This window comes from Nicotiana attenuata, chromosome 6 (assembly GCF_001879085.1).
Source record: "Nicotiana attenuata strain UT chromosome 6, NIATTr2, whole genome shotgun sequence".
Taxonomy (NCBI): domain Eukaryota; kingdom Viridiplantae; phylum Streptophyta; class Magnoliopsida; order Solanales; family Solanaceae; genus Nicotiana; species Nicotiana attenuata.
In genome coordinates, this window is record NC_031994.1 from 41452296 (window position 1) to 41458931 (window position 6636).

Genomic DNA, 6636 nt, shown 5'->3' on the forward strand with positions numbered 1-6636 from the left:
CCTCTCGTGAAGACAAGGCCAGCCAACCAACCCTAATTGCCTCTTTCAAAAATAGATAAACATGAATAAACAATTTTAAAGATGATTCAATAATATTACTTAGCGGAAGTACAACCAAACACAGCCCAAACCGGGGTGTCACAAGTCACGAGCATCTAGAGGAGTCTAAATACAACTACAAGGCCAGTAATATACAGAATAGAATTTTAGAATCAAAGGAAGAAATCCGGTGCCGCGAACGCTGGCGGCCACCTTGCTCAGCTATGATAGCAAAATCTTCAACCAGCTCAAAACCCGCTACCGGGTGAACAAATACCTGCATCTGCACGCAAGGTGCAGGGAGTAAAGTGAGTACTCCAACTCAGTGAGTAATAAAAGTAAATAATAACTGAGCAGCAAGAAATCACGTAAAGCAACCAACATGCTGTATAGAAGCCGGGTACAATTTTATGAGAAAACAGTGAAATCTGTGAAATCTTTAGAAATATCTTGGCTCAGTTCAAATCTACTTTGAAAATGATCTTTTCAATAATTACGGAAACGATTTCAAAACAGTTAGTGCTGGTAAGCACAGAAAAATCCGCCCTCGGGCATAAATACCACAGTATAACAGGTAAAAAGGGCAAATAAATATGCAAGATGAGCACATAAAAGTACGCCCCTCGGGCACATCTCAATGCAGTACCAGCCCCTTGGGCTCAATATCAATCGCTCAGAACAGTATCAGCCCCTCGGGCATAGTTTCACATCACTCAGAACGGTATCAGCCCCTCGGGCTCAGTATCAGTCACACAGTACAACATCAGCCCCTCGGGCTCACTCTCAAATCACATGGGTACCCGCGCTCACTGTGGGGGTGCAGACTCCGAAGGGGCTCCTAGAGCCCAAGCGCTATATCATCATAAGGCCTGAAAGCCTGTACATATCAACATGAGGCCTGAAAACCTTCTCACATCACATTCGAGGCCTGAAAGCCTCCTCACATATCACTCGAGGCCTGAAAGCCTCCTCACATATACACTCGAGGCCTGAAAGCCTCCTCACATATCACTCGAGGCCTGAAAGCCTCCTCACATATACACTCGAGGCCTGGAAGCCTCCTCACCTCACGCTCAAGGCCTGAAAGCCTCACTCAGTCCAGAAAATATCATAAGCCCCTCGGGCATCAATAAAATAATAATTCTCAGCCCAGACAACAGTGAAATATCAGTAAAGCCTCAAAAATCGATTAAAACGGTTGAGTTTGCAAAACAGTATAATCAACAGGACTGAGTTCAAGTAGTATATCAAATGGCGAGGAAAGAGTGATAAAAATCCCCGGAGGGGTTCAAAAATAATTGGCACGAAGCCCAAGTATGGAAATCAACCCAAATCATGATAATATCAAATAAGTTTCAGTCAAATACGCGGTAAAATCAACAACCGGGATGGACCAAGTCACAATCCCCAACGGTGCTCTACCCCACACTCGCTATCCGGCGTGCAAGTCACCTCAATATAGCACTACGGTGTGCAAATCCGGGGTTTCAAACCCTCAGGATATCATTTACAATCATTACTCACCTCGAACCGGTGAAATCTCTAGCTCGCGCCGCCTTTGCCCCTCAGATCGTCCTCCACGCGCGTCGAATCTATCCAACATCAGAGCGAATACATCACAATATGCCAATGGGACAATACCTAATCAAAAACAATCGAAAAATAGCAAAAATCTCGAAATTAGCAAAATCCGAGCCCCGAGCCCACTTCTCGAAAAATTATGAAATTCACATCACCGGATTCCTCGTCTCGCCACGAGTCTATACATATCAAATTTACTAAAATCGGAGTCCATTTGACCCTTCAAATTCCATTTTTAAATTACCAATTCTCAAGCCCTAGCTTTACCCCCTTTTCGTGAATTTCAACCAATTTCCATGATAAATCTATCATAATTTCATGTATTTAGGCCAAGGAACTTATCTCCAATCACACCTAGTCGAAATCCCCCTTCAATTCCGTCCAATAGCTCTCAAGCTCGCTTAAAAATGGTGGAAATAGCATAAGCTTCGCGGAACAAAAATGAATATAAAAACCCTTCTGCCCAGCTATAATTTCCTTCTATGCGATCGCGGCCCTAGGCTCGCGATCGCGATGAACAAATTCCCAGGACTTCAAAAACGTTCTATGCGAACGCGACAGGGGCTCCGCGATCGCGATGCTTCGCTTTCCAAACCTACGCGAACGCGGCTCACATAGTGCGAACGCGTAGAATAAAAACATGCTGACCCCAGAATCCTCTTATGCGAACGCGGGATGTACCACGCGAACGTGAAGCTTCACCTTCCAGTGCTATGCGAACGCGACTCAAAGGCTGCGATCGCGAAGGCCAATTTCCCCTCTGCAATAACTGCTGAAACCTGCAACTTTTAAGAGCCAAACTTGGTCCGATTGACCATCCGAAATCATCCCGAGGCCCCCGGGACCTCAACCAAAAGCACCAACACATCCTAAAACATCATTCAAACTTGTTCCAATCATCAAAACACATCAAACAACGCTAAAACCATCAAATCACATCGGATTCAAGCCTAAGCTCTTCAAAAACTTCCGAAACACGCATTCGATCAAAAACCCGACCAAACGACGTCCAAATGACCTGAAATTTTGCACACATATCCAAAATCACCTAACGAAGCTACAGCAACTCTCGGAATTCCATTCCGAACCTCGGATCAAAATCTCACCCATTAACCGGAATTAGCCAAAATACTAACTTCGCCAATTCAAGCCTAATTCTACACCGGACTTCCAAAATCAATTCCGATCACACTCCTAAGTCACAAATCGTCCCCCGAAGCTAACCGAATCACCAGAAATCACATCCGAGCCCTCTAACTCAATAGTCAACATCCAGTTGACTTTTTCAAAACAAGCCTTCCTTGAAGAGACTAAGTGTCTCATTTCCAACCAGAATCAATCCAAATCAACTCATTCACACAAGACTCGTATAATAACACATAAGGAAACCGAAAATGGGGAAAACGGGACGGTAACTCACGTGACGACGGGTTGGGTCGTCACATTGATTCTCATTTTTAAACTTAGATACAGAAACTAATGATGGGGCAACTAAGTAATTTTCAGACAAGTCTTAAGTTGGTGAGATCCCTTTCTTTTGGGTGAGCTTCTTGGGTTGTATTTGGGCTACCTCATGGGTCAGAATGGGTAATAAAAAATGATGGGTTAACTTGGGCTCAGCCTAAATAGACCCATGACCTTAAATGTTTGTAGCCTAACCTATTAATCTTTGGACGAGTTGGGCGGGTTAAATGAATTTGGGCTCAAGTTGCCACCCCTAGGTATTATCAAGACTTTTGGGCTCAACAACGGCTAGAGCCCTCTTTGCGCAAAGTAGTTTTCAGCGACATAAGCTTCAAAAAAGCAATCACAATAAATTTATAAATGTTATGAATAGAATTGTAATCAGAGTGAATGTCTATCTTTTAGAGAGTTTTACTTTGTGGCTAAGTCATTTTTCCTCTATAAATTGAGGGGTCTTACCCCATTGTAAATCATCCCAAATCAATAAGAATTACTCTCTCTTTCTCTGCAATATTGTTCTTCTACTTTTATTGTTTATTACACGTTATCAGCACGAGACTCTACCGTCTCAAGACGCTCTTTGAGAAGACTAAGGTATAACTTTTCTCCTCTTTTAATTATGACTTGTATTATGAAAAGAAAGTTCGTTGCCCTTGAAATTTCGGGCAAGAACTATATGACATGGGTGTTGGATGCTGAAATCCATTTAGATGCAATGGGTCTTGGAGACGCCATTAAAGACAAAAATAAAGCATCCACCCAAGACTGTGTTAAGGCCTTGATTTTCTTGCGCCATCACCTTGATAAAGGGTTGAAAATAGAATATCTCACAGTCAAAGATCCACTTGTTTTGTGAAATGGCTTAATGGAAAGATATGACAACTTAAAGTTGGTCACTCTTCCACAAGCACGATATGATTGGGCTCATTTGAGGCTCCAAGACCTTAAGTCTGTTTCTGAATATAATTCTGCAATGTTCAGAATTACTTCTAAATTGAAACTCAATGGAGATACTATCACTGACTATGATATGCTTGAAGAAACGTTTACAACGTTTCATGCCTCCAATATCGTCCTGCAACAGCAATACAGAAAGAAAGGTTTCATGAAGTGTTCTGAGTTGATATCTCTTCTCCTTGTGGGTGAACGAAACAATGACTTGCTCATGAGAAATTACGAAAATCGACCCACTGGGTCTACACCATTGCCTGGAGTGGATGAGGTGTATTCCCATTATACTAAGCGTGGAAAAGGCCGTGGCCCTATTCGTGGTCGTGGTCGTGGTCGTGTCCGTGGCCGTAGACAAGAAAGAAATTCTCCTGGTGTTACAAAGAAAAATAATCACCAAAAGTGGAAAGGGAAAGATGAGAAGCCAAAGGCAAATGGTTCAGAAACTGAATGTTATCATTGCGGTGGAAAAGGGCATTGGGCAAATATTTATCGTGTACCAAGACATTTGGTTGAGCTTTATCAAGCATCTCTAAAGAATAAAGGCCCTAATGCTAACTTTGTCTATGACAATAAATTTGACATCACCCACTTAGATGTGGCAGACTTCTTTGAGCACCCTGATGAAAAAATAGACCACTTGATTGTGATGGATTTGTGGTTAAAGATGATTTAGTAGTTTGATTTTTATTTTCGTCTATTCGTAGTAGCTAGTGAATAAACATCATGTAATTATAGTTCTTTACATGAGTGGTAGTCATTAGTATCAATTAGTATTATTTGTTTTATGAAATAGTGTTTGTTCGTTTTGATTAAATATAGTTCTAGTATTCGTTTTAAACAATGTTTTAGTTTGCTTAGCTTTAAAAGATTAACATATTCTTGATTAAAGTAACGTTGTGATATGAAAACAAAATATAGTTGCTGGAGTTGAACTAAGTGAGATTGATTTTTTTTTCTGAACATTAGAGCGGGGAACGACTTTCAATATGCCTTTGTTATTGGAATATATAGTACTGAAACCTTCTTTTTGTATTTTCTGTAAATAATTGTTATTTTACATTGGAAGAATGAGAATACCATTAACTTTGTGTGATACAGAGAAATCATAATTTCTCCTTACGTTAGAATTACCATTTTATTTAAGCTCTCATGATTTATGAATCTAAGATCATATATTGATCGCATGTCATGCATGTATATTTTTTTTGTACATTCGCGAGCAATTATAGACTTAACTTTGTTTCTTCTCCTTTTTCTCTAAAAATATTAATATTTATTTGTATATTTCTTTTGTATGTCAAACCATGCGAAGCAAATATGGATATCTCTCAAAGTAAATTTGGATCAAAGTTCAATTGTAAAAATATTTGTTTAGTTGATTCATGTACGACACATACAATATTCAAAGAAAAGAAATATTTCTCTCATTTAAGTATGTGTAAGGCAAATCTTACTATAATTTCTGGTAGTAGTAAATTAATTGAAGGCTCTGCAAGAGCTACTATAACTCTGCCTAAGGGAATAATACTTATCATAGAGAATGCAATGTTCTCCTCCAAGTCCAAGAGGAACTTGTTGAGTTTTAAAGATATCCGTCTAAATGGATATCATATTGAGACAATAGATGAGAATAATTTTGAATATCTCATCATTACCAAGAATGTCTCTGGCAAGAAAAGGGTAATTGAGAAATTCCCATCTTTATCTTGTGGCCTGTATTGGACAAGAATTAGTGCAATTGAAGCACATTCTATTGTAAATCATAAGGTTACTGATTCCAATACTTTTGTACTTTGGCATGATCGATTGGGACATCCTGGATCAATTATGATGAGACGAATTATAGAAAACTCAAATGGGCATCCATTAAAGAATTCAAAGATTCTTTTAAATACTGAATTTTCTTGCACTTCTTGTTATCAAGGCAACTTAATTATTAGACCATCACCAGCAAAGGTCGGGATTGAGTCCCATGCATTTTTGGAACGTATACAAGGGGACATTTGTGGACCTATTCACCCACCTAGTGGGTCGTTTAGATATTTTATGGTCTTAATAGATGCGTCTTCTAGATGGGCTCGTGTGTGCCTATTGTCATCTCGCAACCTCGCGTTTGCAAAATTAATGGCACAAATAATTCGATTACGAGCGCAATTCCCCGATAATCCAATTAAGTCTACTAGACTTGATAATGTTGCTGAGTTTTCATCCCAACCATTTAATGATTATTGCTTATCAATTGGGATAAAAGTGGAACATCCTGTAGCTCATGTTCACACTCAAAATAGCCTTACAGAGTCTTTAATTAAACGTCTGCAATTGATAGCAAGACCGTTACTCATGAAAATAAGGTTGCCCACTTCTATTTGGGGTCACGCCATTTTGCATGCATCAATGCTAGTTCGTCTCAGACCGACAAATTATCATAAATATTCTCCGTTGCAATTAGTTTTGGGTCATGAACCTAATATATCCCATTTAAGAATTTTTGGATGCGCAGTATATGTGCCTGTAGCACCGCCATATCGCACCAAAATGGGCCCCCAAAGAAGGTTAGGAATATATGTTGGGTTTGAATCGCCCTCCATTATTCGCTACCTC